This window comes from Microtus oregoni, unplaced genomic scaffold (assembly GCF_018167655.1).
Source record: "Microtus oregoni isolate MIOR12 unplaced genomic scaffold, Mior012 000024F_ref0000369, whole genome shotgun sequence".
NCBI lineage: Eukaryota > Metazoa > Chordata > Mammalia > Rodentia > Cricetidae > Microtus > Microtus oregoni.
The window spans coordinates 35,096,909-35,121,769 of NW_024543083.1; the positions used below are offsets into that span (position 1 = coordinate 35,096,909).

General features: G+C 36.9%; 1 pseudogene; it reads left to right on the top strand.

The window, feature by feature from the left end:
- LOC121462239 overlaps positions 1–24,861 on the top strand; it is a 52,204-nt pseudogene that overhangs the window by 14,323 nt on the left and 13,020 nt on the right.

Consider the following 24,861-nt stretch of genomic DNA (forward strand, 5'->3'; position numbering starts at 1 on the left):
AACTATGGAGTCAAACATTTTGACTTTTAATTTTTCAAAGGTGATCAAAACATCTCCTGGAATTCATAATAGAGACTGTGAAAAATATAGCATTCTGGGCTAAAGCAAGGTGTCAGTCCAGAATGGAAGATGTGATAGGAAAGGAAATTGCATATTAAAACTGAGAAGTTCAAAGGATGTTTGACAGCAAGGATATTCATAGACAGTCTACAAAAGGGGAGAAAATTTCAACAGTATTTTTATATTTTTTGCCCAATTTCATGTTTTATTAACTTACAGGCATTTGGAATAGACAGGGACAAAGTAAAGCAAGTCATAAAGGATATGTATGCAAAAACCAGATATAGAATATTCAGAAACCTAAGCCAAGAGTTGAAAGAGAGTAATAAGGAAGATTTTCAAGGAAGGATGCTTATGTATCTATCTACATTTAGAGACAATTTTATATCACTTCAAGTGATCAAAATATCAATTTGTTGAGCTTGTTGTATGATGAAATTATAATTACAATGTTCACTGATTTTTTTAAAAAAATAATTACACATAACTAAAATATCAAGACACACTTTTTCTTAATGCCATAAGTGGCAGACTAAATGCAAAAAATAAATATAATATGGGAAAGTTTCTATTTCAAATTTAAAATTTCAAACAAAAGAATTGATTCAATGAGAAAGGCAGAGCTATTATTCGAAACGGAAGCCAGATATTATGCTGTAAGCCGTAGACTCCTGTGGATCAGTTCATTCATCCGACACTTCTCTATCATTTCGATGGTTGCTGAAGAGCAGCCCAGTTTGAGTTTGCATTTTAGGCACTTTCAAAAGAAAAACATGTGTGCCCGTAATTATTGAAGTTCTTATATGAAATATCTGCAATAAATAAATCACAAATATAGAAAGTAGATGGGAAAGAAATGGGGATTTACTGTTTAATACAGTTTAAGTTTTGGAAACTGAAGACATCCTGGAAACTGATTCCACAGAAATGTGAATACAGATAAAACTACTGAACTATACTCTACAATATTGTTAATTTTATGTATTTTTTACTATAATTAAAACTCAAGATTGAAAAATACATCCCATTTTGGAAAGAGGCTTTCTACTGGTTTCCAATAGAGTAAAATTATTTTCGTTTCATATATTTTCCCACTTGCCACAGCAAATAGCATTCAAGAATGAGAAAAAACGAACATAAAAATAAACAACAGAAGCCATCAACTGAAATAGCATAAGTTATTTGCTTCCTAAAAGAATGAATCTTATAAAAAACACATGCTCCCCAGCATGAGAAGGAAATTTTTAAAAACTTAAAAGTAAATACAAACAATTCAAAGAATATTCACCTCCGAAATATAAAAAAGGTTCTAGTTTTCAAAAAGTGACTTTTTTTTACCAATTTGTCTATCAAAATTAATGCTATTAAATTAAAATATTTGAGTGTGTGAGGAGACAATTCTGTCCATTGAGAGAACTAAATTAGACAGTATCCCTTATAACTTTAGGGTCATAGTCTTTGATTGAACAATCTTACCTCTTTAGTTCCATCCTAAGTAAATGTTCTTACATGTATCATAAATTTCTTGCTTTATTATTAATGTTTTATATTGACATAATTCTTCATAAAGTAAATTGGAATGAACAGGAACCTGGAAGACGGATGATGTGTTTCATTAAAACATACAATGTAAATGTGTCCTGTTGACAAAAAAAAGATCTCTATGTTACATGGGTGAAAGTTAAAGAAGAGAAAGTTTTAGTTTGGTACTATCTTCATTTAAATAAAAAACAGATGCATATCAACTGTTCAAGAATTAATAAACTCACTCACCACAAGAAGCTAAGGAAGAAGGTGAACCCAAGGAAAAACATATAGCTGTCCTCTTGGCTAAGGGAAATAGACCAAATTTCCGGGGAGAAAATGGGATCTTGGGGGGGGTGGGATGGGGGTAAGGGGAGATGGGGAGAGAAAAGGTAGAAGGGAAGGAGGGGGGACCTGGGAAACAGGAGAATTGGGATAAAGGAAAAGTGGATAGGGGAGCACGGAACCACAATTCTTAGTTAAGGGAGCCACTTTAGGGTGGGCAAGCGACTTGACCCTAGAGGGGCTCCCTAGTGCCCAAGATGAGGTTCCCAGTTAGTTCCTTGGGCAGCTGAGGATTGGGAACCTGAAATGACCCTATCCTAGAGCAATACTGACGAATATCTTGCATATCATCATAGAATCTTCATCTGGTGATGGATGGAGATAGAGACAGAGACCCACACAGGAGCATTGGACTGAGCTCCCAAGGTCCCAAGGAGGAGCAGAAGGAGGGAGAACATGAGCAAAGAATTCGGGACCACGAGCCGTGCATCCACCCACTGAGACAGTGGAGCTGATCTACGGGGAGCTCACCAAGGCCAGCTGGACTGTGACCGAAAAAGCATGGGATAAAACCGGACTCTCTGAACATGGCGAACAATGAGGGCTGATGAGACACCAAGGACAATGGCAGGGGGTTTTGATCCTACTTAATGTGCTGGCTTTGTGGGAGCCTAGCCAGTTTGGATGTTCACCTTCCTAGATATGGACGGAGGGGGGAGGACCTAGGACTTACCACAGGGCAGGGAACCTGGACTGCTCTGTGGACTGGAGAGGGAGGGGGAAAGGAGTGGGGGGAGGGGGAGAAGGGTGGGAGGAGGGGGAGAAGGGTGGGAGGAGGGGGAGAAGGGTGGGAGGAGGGGAAGGGAAATGGGAGGCTGGGAGGAGGTGGAAACTTGTTTTTTGTTTATGTTTTTTTTTCTTCTTTTCGCAATAAAAAAAAGAATTAATAAACTCAATGAGCATAATTCTACTAAAACTGCTATCTCCATAAAATGATAAGATATAGGTTCTGATTTCATTAAAAGAATGCATTCCAGTTTCTTTTCATATGGTTTTCAGTGATTTAACATGGGAATTCATTTTCTTTTGTTCAATCTTTGCTTAATAGACCTGCGAAAAGTAAATAGTAATATAGTAATATTAACATTCATTGAATAATATTAAAGTATCAATTTTTTATCTTCTAAATCTTTTATTAGAATACTAGGCATTGCTTGGTTTATTTCTCTGCTTATAAGTCACAAATCAATGTTTGAGCCAGTTTATGTTGTCAACTAGAATGCAAGGTTTTCTTCCTGCTCCCAGGGCTGAATTATGGTTTGGTCTTTGTATCTGTAGCAATGAGATCCTGAGTCCTTGCTGATTGGCAGCAGGTCACCATCAGTTCCTAGAAGCAGAACTTTATTGACTTAAAAAGAACTTAATGCTGCAAACAGCTTAAGTATACTATGCTGGAGAGTAAAATGATAAGTATAACCTTTAGTTTGTGTAAAAAACTAATCAACCCAATCATAAAATGGGGCACTGAGATGAACAGAAAATTCTCAACAGAAGAAGTTCAAATGGCCAAAAGACACTTAAAGTCATGCTCAACTTCCTTAGCGATCAGGGAAATGCAAATCAAGACAACTTTAAGATACCATCTTACACCTGCCAGAATGGCTAAAATCAAAAACACCAATAATAGCCTTTGCTGGAGAGGTTGTGGAGAAAGGGGTACACTCATCCATTGCTGGTGGGAATGCAAACTTGTGCAACCACTTTGGAAACAGTGTGGCGGTTTCTCAGGAAATTCGGGATCAACCTACCCCTGGACTCAGAAATACCACTCCTGGGAATATACCCAAGAGATGCCCTATCATACAACAAAAGTATGTGCTCAACTATGTTCATAGCAGCATTGTTTGTAATAGCCAGAACCTGGAAACAGCCTAGATGCCCTTCAATGGAAGAATGGATGAAGAAAGTATGGAATATATACATATTAGAGTATTACTCAGCAGTAAAAAACAATGACTTCTTGAATTTTGCATGCAAATTGACGGAAATAGAAAACACTATCCTGAGTGAGGTAAGCCAGACCCAAAAAGAGGAACATGGGATGTACTCACTTATATTTGGTTTCTAACCATTAATAAAGGTCATTGAGCCTATAATTCGTGATCCTAGAGAAGCTAAATAAGAAGGTGAACCCAAGGAAAGACATATAGTCATCCTCCTGGAGATTAACTTTCATCGGGCGATGAAAGCAGACTGAGACAGAGACCCAAACTGGAACACTGGACTGAAATCCCAAGGTCCAAATCAGGAGCAGAAGGAGATAGAGCACGAGCAAGGAACTCAGGACCGTGAGGGTGCACCCACACACTGAGACAATGGGGATGTTCTATAGGGAACTCACCAAGGTCTGAAAAAGCATGGGATAAAACCGGACTCGCTGAACATAGCGGACAATGAGGACTGCTGAGAAGTCTAGAACAATGACACTGGGTTTTGATCCTACTGCACATACTGGCTTTGTAAGAGCCTAGGCAGTTTGGATGCTCACCTTACTAGACCTGGAAGGAGGTGGGAGGTCCTTGGACTTCCCACAAGGCAGGGAACCTGGACTGCTCTTTGGGCTGATGAGGGAGAGGGACTTGATTGGGGGAGGGGGAGAGATATGGGAGGCGGTGGAGGGGAAGAGGCAGAAATCTTAAATAAATAGATAAATAAATAATAAATAAAATTAATAATGAATGCACAAGAGAAGAAAGTAGCATCCGTGATACAGTAACAGGGTGTACAGTCACAAAGCTTCTGTTACTGAGCAGGCTATGCCATTCAGCTCTACATCTGCCACCTTCCCATTATTCAGGTTCCCATAATGAGACACTGTCAAGCAGCCTCTCGCATTCAATTGTCATTCCTTCACCACGATTGTCCTATGAACATGCTAGATCACCAACCCTCTCAACGTAACATACAAGGTGGGATCTCTGAGACGTGTTTCTCGACGGTAAAAGTTAAGCCATGCAAGACTTTGTTAACGAAACATGTATGAGAACTAAGCAGAACCTTTAGATGGAAAGAATTCTGGACCGAACTTGAGTGTTGAGTACCAAAGTCAGCTCAGTGACCCAATTAGTCCCGAGTCTTGTCTGAGAATAAGGAAAACGGGAGCCAGGAAGTGAGGACTACAGGCTGAGGCCCTTGCCAGTGATGACCCAGCTGTTTAGATGCAGGCAAAACAGAAATGAGAGACACAAAGCTCTTCTTCAAAATTTTTTCCCATTACATTAAAGAGCTTGAACTTAAAAAAAAAAAAATGCTGACTTTTCCTCTTGACCTGAATTGACTCCTAACCTCTTTACCTTAATTGTAAAATCTTTCAAATGTGTTAATATAATTGTGACTACCGGAGGACTGCGCTTTCATTTTGTGGGGAAATGTGAAGATAAATAGCACCATTACGATGTGACTCATCTCCGAAAGTTTAAGGTTTCAACCTTTGCTTCTTATTGTCTTAATGCAGTGTGATTAATGCACTCTGTGTCTTGTAGCTGTCACAAAACCTTTCGGCTCCTTTCTTGTGACTGAGTTTGGGGCGGGGGAGAGGTGTACAATAAAAACTTTTTCTTCGGCTTCTTAAAAATCAAAACAAAACAGAAAACCCTTTAGTTTGATCAGGTTCATGTAATATAAATAATTTTCTGAATTTAAATAATCCCTGTAACATAACATAAATACATCGTTTAATGATTAAACTACTTTTTTAGACAGGATTTTTCTGTCTAGCCACGGCTGTCCTGGACTCATTTTGTAAACCAGGCTGACCTTGAACTCACAGAGATCCTCCTCCCTCTATTGTGGCACGCGTCACTATACCTGACTTAAAATCATATTCTTATTTCCATAAATTATTCTGTTTATGGAGGTGAAAACATTTGGGCAATTAATTTAAATCTATCTCTCTCACACATGTATTTCCCTGAGTACGGATGATCTTTTAATACAACTTCCTATGCACAAAGTTAAACAGTTTTTCCCCGTATGATCTATCATCTAGGGTTTATATATACACTTCCAGACCTCTCTCTGTTTCACATTCACTTGTCAGCATCATAGCACCTAACCTAGAGCCTGTTCAGATTTCCTCCCAGCTCCCAATTCTCTGCAGCCTGATAGCTTTCAGTCCTGCCCACGAAGAGTAGGTGGTTATTTATCCTGCAGTTCCATGTGTGACCTTCTCTCCCCATTTTCACTGTGGCAGGCAGAGAGGTATATGTAAGTTCTTCAAACACTCAGAAAAATACAGACTGCAGAAATTGAAGTTGATGGGGTATTAAGTTAAATTTTAAAATTAGAATATGACCTTGGGGGTAAAGGGAAGTTAAAGTGGATCTGAGATTAATTAAAGGGAGTAGTTAGAATGAATATAATTAAAACACAGTGCATGAAATTCTCAAATGATTAAAATGTGTTTATATTTTAAATTTTAATGTCATTAAATGTCAAATAATGACAAAAATTAATTTGACTTTTAAAAATATCAAATGGTTGACACCTAAAATAATAAATATCCAAGAAAAACTAAATTTCAGATTAGAAAATTTTAGTTACGATGCTCATAGTCATTTTAAATAATCAAAATAAATTACCTGTAAGAGAAAAAATATAAAATATATTAATCTTTTCTATACCTACCCTCTATGAAAATCAGATGATTTTTTTTCTCAAGTTGAAGGAGAATGTTAGAGGTAATCACCTAGAAAAGTGAAGAGACTCTGAATCACTCATGTTCTGGGTTTTGATGAACTTGCAAACTTACTGGTAGAAGTTAATGTGATTTAGGACAAGAGTAAATAGTTAAAACGGGAAACACTATAGGGAGATTTTCTTGTCTAAGCACTGCTGACTTCTCATTGACCTGCCAAGGTTAAATATGTCTTAAATTGTGTCCTGTGCATATGATCAGTCCAGTATGTTTTCATCAGCTCAGAGAGGGGCTAAGCATCCTGTTGTCCAGAGAGAACAAATGGTCCCCCTCTCTGATTTTCCATCAGCTCAGAGAGGGGCTCAGCATCCTGTTGTCCAGAGAGAACAAATGGTCCCCTCTCTGACTTTCAACCTTTCCTTCTACCATGTAGTCAGCACACATAGTGGCCAAGGAAGACTTTGGCTCTATTAATTTGAACATCTGTGTCAAATCTCACAGAAATTTAGGAAAATAGAGATACCTGTGTAAAAGATGTAAAGCATGTCTCTCAATGATGATATCGGCTATATTATCGGCTATGACCAAGAATAAAACTGAAGAGTGATGGCTCAAACTAAGGCACTTTAAAACATTACAACTGAAATACTATGAGTTTTAAATTAATTTTCTTCTTTTCAGTCTTCCAGACAATCAATTCTTCAGGATAATTATCAGGGTAAATGTTTGTTAAAGATTTGTTTATTTATTATTTATAAGGTGTTCTGCCTGCATTTTTGACTGAGTGCCAGAAGAGAGTACCAGATTCCATTCTAGATGGTTGTGGTCTAGAATGTGGTTGCTTGGAACTGAACTTAGGACTTCAAGAAGAGCAGCCACTGCCCTTAACCTCTGAGCCACCTATCAAGCCCCCAGGGTAATTTTTAATAACGTCAACCTTCCATGGTCTGGTGCAGTCCACTTCCTCAATGCCTTTACACTGCTTGTTTCTGGACTTGAACTACTTTGCTCAAAGACACAGAGGCTTCATTTTCTCACAGGTTTACATCTTGGCTCAAATGTACTAAAACAGATTAAGTAACTTGGTTATTTCCACAGGGTGGGGAAATCTATGGGGCACATTATTTGGTGGAGTTACTATTGTGGGTCTCCTTCTTCCTCAACATTATTGGCCACCAGTTCACAGGTTTTGGGCAGCTGTGGCTGCAATGGAGAAAAGCCTTCCGAATATGACTTCAGTGAATTACTTCCACTTTTTTCGGGAGTATGTGGAATATATAGATGTGGAGACAGTAGCTGGGGAATTTGCATTAAATAGCACCTTCCTATCATATAACTGGGGTAGTGGCAGCTCTGAAAATAGCTAGGGCATGTTCACTAATGCTGTGGTCAGCAGGTGAAGAGGGTTTACAGGGAATTATGTCAAGGGTCTATAATAGTCAGGCATCTGTGTCTAGAGACACCCTTCAGACAAAGGCAGGTAGAGAGAAGGAAACCTCACTCAGGAGGGAGTCCTTCATGTTGCTGAGCTTGGAGAAAGCTGCCAGCCCATGGAAGATTGTGACCTATGATCATCAGGGCCTCCCAATAACTTTTTTTTGTTACATTTGTAATGGATACTCAGGGAGGGTATTGTTAATATATTGAAAATGCATAGATATTAACAGGGTGTGTGGATATATTAATTATTTTTATAAAAACTTAACAAACAAAATGTGAAAACAAATCACAGAAGTGTAGTTTTGGATAGTTAATTAGAATTCTGCAGGGGTTTCTGTCAACCTAATCTCTAAATTAGTGAAACCGTTTTATAAACTTAACCAAGACCTCACATGGTTACATCACAGTCTGGTTTGTTTCTTGGCTCAGTGGCAGTGATATAGCACTTTTTTGTTGATTCATTTAAGACATAGAGAGTTGATAAATTATTTATCTGTAGCATGAGGGTCTACTTGTTGGGGTTTCTGTCTTGCCCAGTTCCTACAGCTGGTAAGTCCCAAAAAAATTACACAGAGAGTCTGTATTAATGATAAACTGATTGACCCATTAGCTCAGGCTTCTTGCTAACTCTTATACTTTATATCAACCCATTATTCTTATCTATGTTAGCCGCATGGCTCAGTACCTTTTTCAGTGGGGCAGATCACATCCTGCTTCTTTGGTGGTCTGGTCAGGACTGGGGAGCAATGGTCTTCCTCCTCCCTAGAATTCCCCCATTCTCATTGCCCTGCCTCTACTTCCTGTCTGGTTAACCCATGTATACTTCCTGCCTGGCCAATCAGCACTTATTTAAAACATGATTGACAGAATACAAAGAATTCTCCCACACCATTTATCAATTTGCTTTCAGTATGAGAATTTAATTTTGAAATTTTGTTATGCCACTTAAGCATCTTATTTTATAGGATTATTATCATTATTTTCAGATTGTATGTCACATATTAAATATTACAGCATGTAAAAAAACTAAAAATTAATTCAAAACTGTGATATAAATATTTTACACTCTCAATATGCAACTTTTCTTTTAAAATCATTCAAAATACAGAAAAAATGATAAATATATTGTATATTACTGCATGTTCCAATAATTATCAATTTAATGTCAATCTTATGGCATGATTTTTGTCACATCTGAAATTAAAAAAATAATAGTGAAAATATAGTCAAAAGATAGAAAAAGTTACAATGATGTCTATATTTTAGAATATAATAGCAAACTATGAAACATACAACTACTCAAAATCCTAACTCAATTCATTACCATTAAAATACTCCTATACCATTATCTCAATGTTTTTTATATAAAGACTCCTTTATGCTCTATGAGCAATTACACTGCAGAAAGTTGTGGGACCTTCTCTACCTAATATTGCTGTTTCCTTGAGAAGTCTCTCTTGTTTGGTATTACAAAAGATACAGCACTGATGCTTAATATCTTAGAAATGCAGATAATTATGACTCTTCATGACGATATAATTTGAATAGTTGGCTCTTCTGAGACTCTTCTGTAATGCCAGTCTATTGGGGATCACTTCTGTGCTTAATTTTTGAACTTTGCTGACACAAAGTCTCTGTCACAGTCATAGCACCATCCTCCTTTTTGGAATGCAGCTATTGTCAATGGCGAATGCCTGGAAAAAAAAAAGGCTTAGGTTTTCTATTTCTGTGATAGAACACCATGATAAAAAAAAATGGGGGAAGACAGGCATTTACTTCAGCTTGCGTGACCTGATCATGGTCCATCATGAGAGGAAATTAGGGAAGAAACTGAAAGCAGGAACCTGGAGGCAGAAAGCGAAGCATAGACACTGTATTGCTGGGTTTATCACATGGCTTGCCCAGTCAGCTCTTTGCCTAGCAGTAGCACCAGCCCTTATGATCCAGGAGACCCAACATCAATCATTTATCAAGGAAAATGCCCTTCTGAGAAACTGGAGACATTTTCTCAATTGGAATTCCACACTTCCACAAGAATTATAATTAGTGTCAGGATAAAATAACAATAACAACAACTTTCAGAACAATTACCACATTCAAAAGAAATTGCCTTTACAAAACAGATAATGGTGACACTGGGTGCAATTGCTGTAATTTGTAGATCCCTGATTCATTTCAAAATGTTAAAATAATATTAGGCAACTGAACCAGTCTGTACAGAAGCCAATTACGGACAACAATGGCAGGTGTCAGGAAAGTCAGTGTCTTTATTTCTTGCTTTAAATTTAAACCTCTATGTCATGAGTTGAATTTATGATAGATTGTAGTTGAATATTATTGCCTATCTTTTAAGTGTAGAATATAATTCCACATGTGTTAACCAATATATTATTATGACATAAATTGTATATACTAATTAAATATTTGGATCTAAATTATCAAGGTAAGGTGCTCACACATATTAATGATACTATGAAATAGAATTGTTATAATTATGCCCCTTGCAAAAATGTATTGATTGAATTTTCATTTGAGTATTAGTATTTTATAGTAAAAATAATAGTAGTAGCTGTGGTGTTATTAAAATGCCATAATAATGAAAGCAAATTCCTCAAGAAAAGAAGTTAAATTATAATAATTAAATAATGAATGAAAAATGTAAAACACCCTAATAAACCTAGAAAAGACTGAGATTTTTAAAGTTTATATAAAAATTATAGCTTTTCAAATTTCTAATAGTAAAAAACATTGATCCATAATTTTTTAATGAGTTAGAACCACATGGAGTGCTAAAAATTAAATGTAAGAGGAAGTTAATAATTTGTTTTATTTTATTTTATCTTTTGAGTCTAATTTTCAGTGTACAGCATTTAATTGTTTCAGAAGTAGTTTTAAATGGCACGTTTTCCACATATCTCAACCTCTTAGATAATAAAACATCAACTTTAACTTATTTTTAAGGAAAAATTATCAGGTGGTTGCTATGGCTAACAGTGTATTCAGCCAATGGTTCAGATATTTAACGAGTGTGGAAAAAGCCTCATCTCTCAATAGAAGGGACTCACCAGCATGGAGAACTTGTCAGAGAAACATGGAAGGGAAATAGTTCCTTTCATATAAAAACAATTTTTCAGAGTTTAGGAAATATAAGTGTATAATGAAAGTAGTTAAAATTCATCTTGACTGGGTATCCAATAGAAATATTAGACTCCTTCAGTGTTTTAGCTTTTAAGCTACTATAACAATATATATTTGAAAAATTAAAGAAACAGTCTTGTCAAAATTAAGTAACATGGTTACCATTTATTATAACATTAGTAAGTCACTAATGTTGACCTAACATAAACACTGTCATTTAAGTAATAAACTACTTGAAGAGGAATGACAGTACAGTGTTTTTGTCTAAAATCTCTGTTTGTATCTTCTCATAAGGCTCAGGATATACTCACAGCAAGTATGTCTGTCAGATAATGAAAGGAAAAGTGTTCCAAAACTTTGCAGCTTCTCTTCTGCATGCCAGTCGGCACATCATATGACTACAGTTGTCGTACGCAACATCATCAGGATGCACAACTACTGCTATAATAGCCAGTGTAAAACACCCACTTCTCCGATCAAAAACTAGTCAGATGGTGTAAGAGGTTCTTCTGTTTGTGTTTTGCTTTCATTGGTTGAATAAAGAGACTGCCTTGGCTTTTTGATAGGGCAGCCCTTACGTGGGCAGAGTAGACAGAAAAGAATGCTGAGAAGAAGGGAAGTGTGGCAGATGCCATAAGCTCAGGCCCAAGACAGATGTAGGTTAGAATCTTTCCTGGTAAGCCAGGACCTCGTGGTGCTACACAGATTATTAGAAATGGGTTAGATCAAGATGTGAGAGTTAGCCAATAAGAAGCTAGAGCTAATGGGCCAAGCAGTAATTTAATTAATACAATTTCTGTGTGGTTATTTCAGGTATAAGCTAGCCGGGTGGGATGGAACAAGGGCCCACACTCCTCGGGGGGCTAAGCTAGCCCAGTGCCTGCAATGTGGCCTGCTCCTCCTACAATAGTTAGAAACTGAAAACATAATTTGATAATAATTTAACTATATTACTTTTTATACATCTAGCCTGTACCTTAAGATTTATAAATAAACAAAACTGTAGAATATGAATATGCTGCCTGGTAACATTTAAGTATCTTTTCTATTTTGTTTTGCTTTCAGTGATATCTCTATAGTAATTTAAAAAGAAACAGGTTCAAATCCAAAATACAGATAGTTTTATGGTGCCAATTTGATAAGAAATATTAGAGTTTTTTTACATCTCACGTTAGAATCTGATATTTTAGCATCTTAATTTTATTGTTCTTTGAATACATGAGAAATTGTGTGCTTCCCAGTGCAGGATTGAAGAAATATAAGATCAATACTTACTTATATGTCATAGGCAGAACCTGGAAACAACCTAACTGCCCCTTGACTGAAGAAGAAAAATGTGATACTACTCAGCAGAAAAAAATAATGACCTCTTGAAATTTGTGGGCAGATGGATACATCTAGAAAACATCATATTGAGTGAGGTAACCCAGATCCAGAATAACAAATATCATATATACTCACTCATAAGTGGGTTTTAGACATAAAGAAAAAAAAACAGCTTAAATTCACAGTCCCAGAGAACACAGACAACAAAGAGAACCCTAAGAGAAACATACATAGATCTACTCTACATGAGAAGTAGAAAAATATAAGATCTCCTGAGTAAATGGAATCATAGTGATCATGGAAGAGGTTAGACGAGGAGAGGAGGGAAAGGGAGAGGAGCAGTGAAAAATATTAAATAAAAAAATTAAAATAAAAAATAAAAAATACCAATGATTAGAAAAGGACTACTCTTATGCTTTGTCCTTTTATATATGATCATAAGATTTTATACATGATCATAAACTTTTGACAAGGTTTACAGTAGCAAGTATGAATTCTTTCCTGTGGAACGGGTCTCATATTCAATCTTATTTTAAATATACTCTGAGTATACTTATTTTAAATATACTTCTGATTATGGGTTGAGAGATATTTTCATCCAAAATGATTAATTTGTTTTCAGTCTTTACATTTGCGTAATTTTTAAATTTCTTTTATATTTATTTTTGAAATTATTGTTATACCACTTCCCCCTTCTTTTTCTTTCCTGTAACCTTCTTTGTTCTCAGTAGATATGCCACAGTGGGCAGGGGAAATACTACAAGGCTTCAACCCCACACAAAGAACTACAGGCAACTAAGGAACACGGAGGGCAGGAGAAAGGGTGTTTCTAGGGTAACACCACACCAATAGATTATCAATCAGTCTGGAATCATACAAACAAACAACTCTTTGCAGACTGAACAGGTTATACTTAAACATATATATACATATACACATGTAACAACAATTTATGACTAAATTTAAAAGAGACATAAATATATACCCTTTACAGGGACAGTGATTGTAAGACAAAAGGGTGCTTAAGTTACCATGAGAAAAGCCTCATCTTCCAAGGATTACCTAGTTATAGAACATAGTAGGTGGTAAATGAGCTAATAAAGTAAGTAATATAATTCTATGCTGGAGTCCACATTTTAAGTGTTAAAGTAACATTTAAAATCAAGATTGTGGCAATTTATATAAATAGTTTTCAGGAAAAGAATACATTATATTTTGATAGAAAATAATAGCAAAATAATCCCAATATTATGCCATCCAGGTAGCATGAAATTTTGTCTGTGTTATTTGGACAATGGAAGATTCATATATGAGAAACATTAGAAAGCAAGAACAAATACTAAGTGAGCTTTGTCACATGTTGTCTGAGCTTTTTTTTATTATTCATTTCTCATGAATATAATTGAGCTTTAAAATTAACCTATTCACTGACATTAATTTCTAGTTAAATACTGACTGATCTGCTTGGGGGAGAATGTAATAATTCTTGTTTTTTTTTTTTTTTTTTTTTTTTTTTAGTTATCCTATCTCCATTCTCCACATAGAACAACCTGCCTGTGTTTCCCAGAACATTTGCCATCTGAATCCACTGGCACTGTCTTCATTGTTTGATTATAGCCTCACACTTCTTTCAAATGTAGCTCTACCCATGTGACCTGAGTCTTCATAGTAACAGAGAACCCTTCCTAGACTTTTGGACTAGGTCACATCTCTCCTGTGTCATGCTTTCTAGACAAGCATCAAAAAATATTCTTGTTCTAAGCTTGATTTGTCTATCTCTAAGCAGATACTATATTACCCTTGTATTTATCACATTTAAAGTACAAAAGGACAAAAATTATCTCTGTTGTTTTTCATTCAAACTGTGTAGAGTAATTTCATGCATAGCTGATAGTCAAAAGATTTCTAGTTTTTATGTGTTATTTGGTCTTGCTCTTACTCTGTCTCTCTACCTCTCTCAGAGTGTGTGTTTGTGTGTGTATATCTGTGCCACCTACCTATATGTATAGGCATTCACTGGGGTCAGAGAACTATTACAAGAGCTGGTTCTTTCCTTCCACTTTGTGGATTCTGGGGTTGAATGTATACAGTCATGCTTGGTGGCAAGAAAATTTAAACATTGAGCCTTATTATTTACTCAAACAATTTTTTGTCTTCTTAAATTATTTATTAAGAATTTTGCAGTGTATTTTTTATCATATTCTTATTTTCTTTTCTTATTGATTTTATTGAGCTATACATTTTTCTCTGCTCCTCCCTGCCTTTTCCCTCACCTTCAACCCTTTTCCATAATCTACATGCTCCCAATTTATTCAGGAGATCTTATCTTTTACTACTTCCCATGTATATTAGATCCATGTATGTCTTTCTTAGGGTCTTCATTGATATCTAGATTCTCTGGGATTGTGATTTGTGGGCTGATTTTTTTTTTTTTGCTTTATGTTTCAAAAACCACTTATGAGAGAGTACATATAATCATTGTCTTTCTGGTTCTGGGTTAACTCACTCAATATGATGTTTTCTTGCTCCATGCATTTGCCTGCAAATTTCAAGATATTATTTTTCTCTCTGCTGTGTAGTACTCCATTGCATAAATGTACCACATTTTCCTTAGCCATTTTTTGATTGAGGGAGAGTTAGGTTGTTTCCAGGTTCAGGCTATGACAAAGGATGCTGCTATGAACAAAGTTGAGCACACATCTTTGTGGTATAACTGAGCATTCTTTGGCTATATAACCAAAGGCAGTATTGCTGGGTTTTGAGGAAGGTTGTTTCCTAATTTTCTGAGTTATCATGATACAGATATCCAAAGGAGCTGTACCAGCTTGCATTCCCACCAGCAATGCAAGAGTATTCCTTTTACTCCACAACTTCTCCAGCACAAGTTGTCATCAGTGTTTTTGATCTTGGCCATTCTTACAAGTATAAGACGGAATCACAGAGTTGTTTGGATTTGCATTTCTCTGACGACAAAGGATGTTGAGCATTTCTTTAAATGTCTTTCAGCCATTTTAGATTCCTCTGTTGAGAGTTCATATTGAAAAGCAGAAAACCCAAGATAGCCAAAATAGTCCCGTACAATAAAAGAACATTTGAAGGTATCACAATCCGACTTCAAGCTCTACTACAAACTACAGTAATGTAAACAGCCTGGACCAATGGAACTAAATCAAAGACCCAGATATTAATCCACACACCTATGAACATCTGATTTTTGATAAAGAAATAAAAAATACAAAATGGAAAAAAGAAAGCATTTTCAGTAAATAGTGCTGGCATAACTGGATATCAACATGTAGTAGAATGAAAATAAATCCATATCTATCATCCATGCACAAAACTCAAGTCCAAATGGATCAAAGACCTCAACATAAAGGCAGTCACACTGAACCTCATAGAAGAGAAAGTGGGAAGCACCACTTGAACACATAGGCACAGGAGACCACTTCTTAAATATAACACCAGTAGCACAGACACTGAGAGAAACAATAAATGGGACCTCCTGAAACTGAGAAGATTCTGTAAAGCAAAAGACATGGTCATCCAGACAAAATAGCATCCTACAGAATGGAAAAAGATCTTCCTCAACCTCACATCAGACACAGATCTGATCTCCAAAATATACAAAATACTCAAGAAATTGTTCATTAAAATAACAACCCAATAAAAAATGGAGTACAGACCTAAACAGAGAACTCCCATTCCCTATTCCTCCAAATTTCTCATCCTACCCACCCAACTTCATGATTTTCCTCTCTCTTAAAAAGAGAGATAGAAAATAACACTATAAAAACATTAAGTCCAATTTGTGTTGGCCAGTTACTTGTGAGACTCATGAGCTTGAGGCCTGCCCTCAGCTATGGTTGAAATACCTAGTGTCATTTCATTGATGGACACTTACTTTCCCTTTCACAGAAATTGCGAATATCTTCTTGGATAGGAGTAGAAATTTGTGGCTACTTCTCCTCCTTCACACTGGGATTTTGCATGAAGCGAGGAGTGCATGTTCTGAGAATACTGTCACAGTCTCTGTGTCTGAAAGACTGTTTCCTTGGAAGCATTCATCCCCTGTGGCTGTTATAATCTCTGCCTCCTCCTTTACATTTGTGTGTACTTATACATATATGTGTGAATATACTTATATGCATATATTATATATGTAAATATATTCATATTCATCTGAACATTGAGGAGAAAGGTTTGATGAAGATCCTCCATTTATGACTGAGTGCTGCAAAGTCTCTTACTCACTGGGTTTGTGTATCTGTAATTCTTTTCTGACCAGGACTGCTTTGCAAATGTTAAGCAGCATGGCTAGGATTTGCCTTTTGGCCCTTCCCAGTTGAATGTAGCACACCTCTGTGAGCCATGCACATTTCCCCAGTTCTAGGTATTCATCCAGTCCATGTTGGGCCATTAAGTATTTTGCAAGATGCTGCTCACCAACCCCATTTAAACGCTCTGTAGCCAGACTTCACAAAAGAGTCAGAGTTATTTATGCTGACAAACCAGGAAGCCAGCTCCTAAAGAAGCTGCACAACCTTTCTTGCCAAAGATGAGTGAGGAAGACCTGTCTTAAAGGAGCTGCAGCTAGTCAGCAAACAGAGTGATAAGCTATGTTAAACTCTGTGTGTGTGTGTGTGTGTGTGTGCGTGTGCATTTGTTTGTCTAAAATTCTTTTTCAAGCTCTCTCAGGTTTTTACTGGGATTTAGCTGACCACATTGGTGCCAATTTGTTGGGAGAGGCTGCTTGTTAGCTCCCAGCTGCAGAGACCACAAAACAATCCCCCAGAAACTATATTATTTGTAATACTTACTGTTTGACTAATAGGTTAAGCATATTTCTGGCTAACTCGTATATCTTAAATTAACCCATTTCTATTCATCTGTGATCACCACATGGCTGTGCCTAACTGGCAAGTTTCCAGTGCATCTGCCTCCTGTAGGTGGCTACATGGCTTCTTCCTGACTCTGCCTACGCTTTCTCCCTCTACTGTTGTTTGGATTCAAACTTTATTCTGTTAAGCCATTGGCTGAAAGCAGCTTTATTTATTAACCAATAAAAGCAACACCCATACAGATGGACTTCCCACACCACTTACCAATTGCTTTTATCTCCAGGACATCAACATAATACCTTTTAGCACTATGTAATCTAGCCTGCAAGAAGGATGGTTCCTTCCTTCTTCCCTCCTTCCCTTCCTTCCTTTCTTTCTCCCTTTCTTCTTTTTTTCTCTATGGTCATCAAAGCATCATGTTGATTAAGATTTTATTTTATTTATTTATTTTTTTGTTTGGATTTACATCCTGACTGCAGTTTACCCTTCATTCTCTCCTCCTAGTCCTTTTCCTCCCCCACTACACTCACTCATTCCACCCCATTGCCCCACTCATCACTCTTTCCTGCTTCAGTTTTTCTTCCAAAATGGTCATGCCTCCCATGAATATCATCCAGCCATAGTACATTAAGTTACAAGGAGACTTGAGGGCCAAGACTCTGAGGTAGGATATAGTCAAGAGACATAGGATAGAAAGAAACATGATTTAAGGGAAAAAAGCAATGAACTGATTCCTAATGATATTCATAGAATGGTGCCTGGACCAACCTGTCATCAAGGAGGCTTCACCTAGCAAGAGATGGAAACATATGCAAAGACCCACAGCCAAACATTAGACTGACTTCAGGGAAATAGGGAAGGAAGGGTGACAGTTCAAAGAGAGGTCAAGGAATCCATAAGGAAAACTGCAGAATTGAATAATCTTGGACTCATACGGGCTCACAGAGACTAAACCTACAACTAGGAAGCTTTCATGGGACTAACCTAAGCCCTCAGCATATATGTTATGTTTTTGTAACTTGTTCTTCATATGAGACTCCTAACAGTGAAAGCAGGAACTGCCTCTGACTCTGTTGCCTGTTTTGAGACATTTTTCTCCTACTGGGTTGCCTTGCCCAGCCCTAATAGGAGATGAGGTGCCTAGTCTCACTGCAACTTGATATAGCAAAAAGGATGTTTCTTACCTCTCTTGACAGTGATTTTTGTATGCCCTATGGCCAAAGTATGTGACACCTTCAGTTATAGTTAATCACCAGGTAAGTTATTCTGGCTAACCATGAGCAATGGAAATAGGTTGTGTTCTCTTGTAGACCCATTGGGCCTCCCTGACCATTAACTTGTAGGGAGGTATCCAACATCTGAAAATGCAATTTTTGTTTAATGTTCTGTGTCATCCATCCATACATTTAGAAAGATTATTGAAAATTATCCTCCTAACTAGTAGGTTTCCACAATGTTCTTTCATAATCTTTTCTTTTGTTAACTTATTACCCATGCTATACTCTCCCACATGCCCACCTCCATCCCAAAATAAATCTTTAACCCCTAGAAACTCTTACTTCTTTTTTCATATTGCATAAATTCTATCATCCTTCCCAAATGTTTGGGTTAAATAGAGTAAGCTTCCTTATTGCTTTGCCATATAACCTTTTCTGTGTTAATACTTTACCTAAGACCCCGATTTGCCCACTGTTCCCACAGCCATCCCTGATGAAGTTGAACTATTCCCTGAATTCTCTCTGTGTTTTAATTTTAATTACAACTCCTGTTTCTTCCTCCATGAACTATATTCTCTCAAATGCCCTTTTATTTTGTATTTTACAATTATTTTTCCACTAAATCAAAATCATTTCGGATACATGATATATTTTTCCTGCAGTTATAATTTTAATTTCAGGCTCAGATTAAAGTTTTAAACCCAGTTTTAAAATTCTTTTGAAAGGTACCAAGGAGCAAAAACATGACTCCCTTAATACATTCATAAACTGCAGAAAATGAACATTTTAGAAATGATATTTTCATGAATTCTCTATTCTTAATGAATTATAAAAGTTGCAAATGTAAGCCAGTATTTCCTCTTCTGCAGACAAGTTCATAAGTGGTAATGATGTGATATTACTAAATTTCTTCAGTGATGATTAAGTGGAGAATAGTACTGAAATTGTTTCTAAACACATTATAAAATGCCTGTCAATCAAATAAATTCATACTAGAAGACTAAGAGTACTGATTTCAGAGAAATGATCATTTATAAATATTCTTGTAGTGATAAGAGTGGCGGGGCTGCATCCCCAGCACTCCAGCCGCCTGCTTGGCTAGCTTATGCCCCAAAATAACAACACACAAATTGTATTCATTTAAACACTGCTTGGCCCTTTAGCTCTAGCCCTTACAGGCTAATTCTGATATACCAAATCAACCCATCTCTAATAATCTGTGAGCACTGATCTTACCGGGAAGATTCTAGCATACGTCCATCCTGGGTCGGAGCTTCATGGCGTGTGTCTGCCTGGGAGTGGGGCATGGTGTCTCTCTGAGGCGTCTGCCACCAAGAGGAGATCCGTCGAGTCTCTGAGCTCACTTCCTCTTCCTCCCATCATTCTGTTCTGTTTACTCCACCCAACTGTGTTCTAACCTATGAGAGCCAGCCAAGCAGTTTCTTTATTTTTTTAACCAATGACCTTCCTCCATCATTTCCCCTTTTTCTGTTTAAACAAAAACAAAGGAGGGCTTTAACTTTAACATAGCATAATTACATATAACAAAACAGTTATCAAGTAAAAATTACAATAATCTTTATCATAACTAAGGAAAACTATAACTATAACTAACTATTCTTAACTCCATCAAAGACTCCAGAAAGATACAATATTACCTAAGCAAACAAGAAATAAGCAACTTTCAAACTCTAGAAATGACAGAGACATCTCACTCCCTGGACAGTCATCCAAAGTTTCTCTGTACCATTGGGGCATCCATCTTCGGCCTACAGGCCCATGGTACCAGCAGACATTTCCATAAAGCAGGAAAATTCAAAGTCAGTTCAGTCACTATCTGTTGTGTCCTGCAGAATGTCTCGCAGACTCTTTCATGAATCAGGAACCCCAAAAGATCATCTCACCTTTAGGCAAGTTCAGTAGTCCTCTCTCTGCGGGTTCTCTGTGTCCAGTTTATGCCATAGTCCAGGCAAGAGCAGTTTCTTGCCCAAATGGCTATCAAACTCCATAAGGATCCTCTTTGATGCCCATCTTCTTCTTGAAGTAGATTTGTGCTGCCAGGAGCAGAGTGTCTCATTGTCATGAAAAGTCCTAAGTTACTAAAACATTAAATGCCATATTCTGCAGTCTTTGAAAGATATGAAGAATGTCTATCTAACTGAAATGTATCTCTATATATCTAGAAAATCTAACTAACATGACTACAAGCTTGATCATTACTGATGATTACCCATTAACCTATTTCTTAATTATACATTACATTTTTAATGAACTACACAATCAGAATATCTTAATCAATAGCAGAAATATACATATACATATAACAAAATTGACCTTAAATCTCTACCAATAAAGCAAAATCTATACTAATACAAATTATTCATATCTATATCATATCCCCCTTTAAATGTTAAAGAACGTTCATAAACCATATTTGGGAACATGGGCGCAGTTTTTTCTCTCCAAACTGCTTCCTGCTGAATGGGGGCGTCGTTAATTAGGTCTTTCATGGTATAACCTGTGTGTTAGTTTCATCTCAGTTGGCAGTTGAGCGAAGCAATTTTCTGAAGGTGTCATGCCAACCCTTCAGGAGGGCGTGGTCCATCATACCAAATTGGAATAGAAGAAATGAACAGGGTCTCATCCTCTGTAAAAACAAAATAAGAAACTCCTTTCCAAAGCATCATGTCCTTAGATCCAAATTTCAAATTCAAGGCATTTTCAAAATATCTATGTTGGATTAGTTCAGCAGCATTTATAAACAAATATCTTTTGGCATCTGTTGCTCCTTCCTCAGCATTCAAACAATTAAAAGAGAGCATAATAGCATACAGTATCAAAATTCTCTATTTTCCATCTTTGTACAGCTTTGTTTTAACCTCTATTTCGTTTATTTTTACTTTTAACTTTTTGCTTTTTGAGACAGGTTCTCTTTATCTTTGACCTAGAATAACTCTGTAGGCCAGGCTGTCCTTGAACTCTCAGAGATCCACCTGTCTCTGCCTTCCAGGCATTGGGATTAAAGGTGTACACTACCACACCTTGAACTCACAGAGATCTGTTTGTCTCTGCCTTCTAGGCACTGGGATTAAAGGTGTGTGCTACCACACCTTGATGTCACAGAGGTCAATCTCCCTCTGCCTCCCAAGTGTTGGGATTAAAGGTGTGTACTACCACAACCAACTACTCTCTTTCTTCCTTATTTTTGTTTTTTACTTTAAGAATTTTAACTGTTAGTCTGTATATATTTTAACACTGTAAATTATTTAAAATTTTTCTTTGTCTTTGATGCTCTCTTTACTATATCTCTGTTTTTCTGACCACATGAGTCTTTAATGTACCAAGCAATATCAGTAGGACTAAAGCCATGGCTTTGCCGGCTAGATGTAGCCCATTCCTTAGCTTTCCAGCCTCATGGCTGAGGTACTGGCTGTAGCCATGTTTATAGCCACAACTCTATGGCGTTTCAAGGTCCCTGCCAGCCAGCGAGCTACAACAGACAACACTCAAGTCCTCTCTCTGTAGCCGGGTCTCCTGCCTCATACAGTCAGTTTGCCCTGGCAGGATGGCCCAGAAAGCCAGCATTTTTAAATGGTGCAGCTTTTTTCCTGCTATGGCTGAAAACCAAAAAGCATGTGTTCAGCTTTTCGTCAACAGCGTTTAAGTGTTTCGTAGCAGGACCTCTTAATGAGCTGCAGGGTTTTGCAGCTAAAGCTGAGTCAGGAAAGCCTCTCTTAGATGAGAGCGCTTGCTTGCCTCTAGCAAGCAGAGCAGACCCAAGAAATTGCCACAAGAAACACGCTTTACTCTATTCTTTTCCAAGCTTTCTCAGGCTTTCTGTGGACTTAGTTATCCACACATCTGGGTGCCATTTTGTAGTAATAAGAGCGGCGGGGCTGCATCCCCAGCACCCCAGCCGCCTGCTTGGCTAGCTTATGCCCCAAAATAACAACACACAAATTGTATTCATTTAAACACTGCTTGGCCCTTTAGCTCTAGCCCTTACTGGCTAATTCTGATATTCTGATCAACCCATCTCTAATGATCTGTGAGCACTGGTCTTACCGGGAAGATTTTATCCTAGTCCATCCTGGGTTGGATCTTCATCACGTGTTTGTGCCCGGGAGCAGGGCATGGAGTCTCTCTGAGGCATCTGTCCTCGAGAGGAGATCTGTCGAGTCTCTGAGCTCACTTCCTCTTCCTCCCATCATTCTGTTCTGTTTACTCCACCCACCTGTGTTCTAACCTATGAGGGCCAGCCAAGCAGTTTCTTTATTTTTTTAACCAATGACCTTCCTCCATCACATTCTTAAGCAGCAAAATGTCCCCTTGATAAAATCCAAGGGAAGAGTGTAGCCTCCTTCCTATCATTTGAAAACATGAGTACTTACAAGAAATGGTTAATTTTGCAAGTAGAAATTTGTTTTTTAATCTAATGATGCTGAAGTAAAACTAATCATTGTCTAGTATAAATCTACAACTTGAATCTCCATGTTCAGTTATTAGAAAATTTTTATTTTTATTTCAAAATGCATCACAACTGTCATTTATTGACAGGCTCTCAGACGAAGCCATTTGGCCCACCTTCATCAAGTGCTCTGATTTACTGGACCAGCAGTGAAGATCCTAAAGTCGTTCATGTTGATTACTTAACCTTGTTCATTTATAGCACATTTTCATGGGCCTCAACCTAAACTAATCTGAAGCAATAAAATGACTATAAACACTTTAGCAGACTCACTAATAAAATTCTAGGACTGAGCTCCATTAATTATTCTCAATGATGATAATAATCTTTGTGCTTAATCAGTTTTATATTTTCTATCTGCTTTGTTATACAAAGTTTTTATGCTCATGAAACGAACATTGGCAAATATTTCAAAAGTTAAAAAGTATGCTACTGAAAGACGTTTTCTTCATGATATAATTTATTTAATATACTTTAGTTTCCCTTCATGCTTGCCATGTTCTCATCTCTGTTGGGAGAGAAAGAATGAGTGGATTTGATCAATAATAGTCATGTTACTGCACACCTACACAGACACACACTTCATATTTCATCCCCGTTTATCTTGGATTTGTTATTGCACCATATTCTTTCCTCTGAAATAATTTCCTGCTATCTGGAAAGCATCCTTTAATTTCCTTTGAGGAGTGCCTCCTGAGGTGCAATCTTATTTTCCCTTCCTGCCAGCCCCATTTTCATCTGTACTTGACAGAGGCTGTCACTGCTAACCAGCTCACAGCAATGAAACCTTTTTCGGTTGATTAAAGGCACCAGCTTGTTGTGGGCATCAGCTGTCAGTAACTAGAAAGAGAGGCTCCCATCTACTTGTGTATTTTTTTCTGATCTCTGTGATCTCAGCCACATTTGTTTAACTTATTCACTTCTTGTCATGGCTTTGATACATTTTATTAATTATCTCTGCCTATTTGCTTTAAATTTTAATTTTATGTTGGATTAAACTTTCTCCTAGAAAAAAAAAAAGCTCACCTGACTTTTAAGATACATTTCATGTTTTTTTTTTTTTTTAAGTTCTGTTGTGACTTTTTAGAATAGTTTAAAGTTAGGCAGCTTTATGCAGCTGTAAGAATAAAATTACTTTCCTTTCATGTTTTCAAAAGGATCATGGTCAAAGAAATTGCTGATATTTAGTTTGCCTCTCACTGCAAGGGAATGAGAGAGAAGCTTTTGGTTTCTATGCAACATGGAAAAACATTTCAGTTTATATCAGGTAACCAGACATGATTTTCTCAAGCAGTTTGATTTCAACATGTTTGATTATTTTGTATGGTATTTTGAATCCTTCCACCCTTGTTTATTAGAAAATTACCAAGTGGAAATCAGTTAGCCTCATCGCAGCACCTAGGTAGACAAACATAAAATGAACTGTCCCTCGGAAGTAACAGAGAAGCAGAGAAGGAACTTTCAGAAGCTAACAGTCAAGTGTTACAGAAACAATTCACAGTTAGTTTTAATCGTTCACCTAAATATTCCAGTTAAATTCATAATATAAAGTAATAAAAGCATGATTTAAAATTTACTAGGAGATAATTTTAACTATAAAAATATAATATATCTCTCTGTTAGAAAGTTGCAAGGCAGTGGTGGAGCACGCCTTTAATCCCAGCACTTGGGAGGCAAAGGCAGGCTGATTTCTGAGTTCGAGGCCAGTCTAGTCTACAAGAGTTAGTTCCAGGACAGGTTCCAAAGCTACAGAGAAACCCTTTCTCAAAAAAAAAAAAAGTAATCATACAACCTTTAAACATTATTCATTTGCCTAATTCAATAAAGATTATTTGAAAATTATAGTATAACTTGATCTATTTTGCCTCT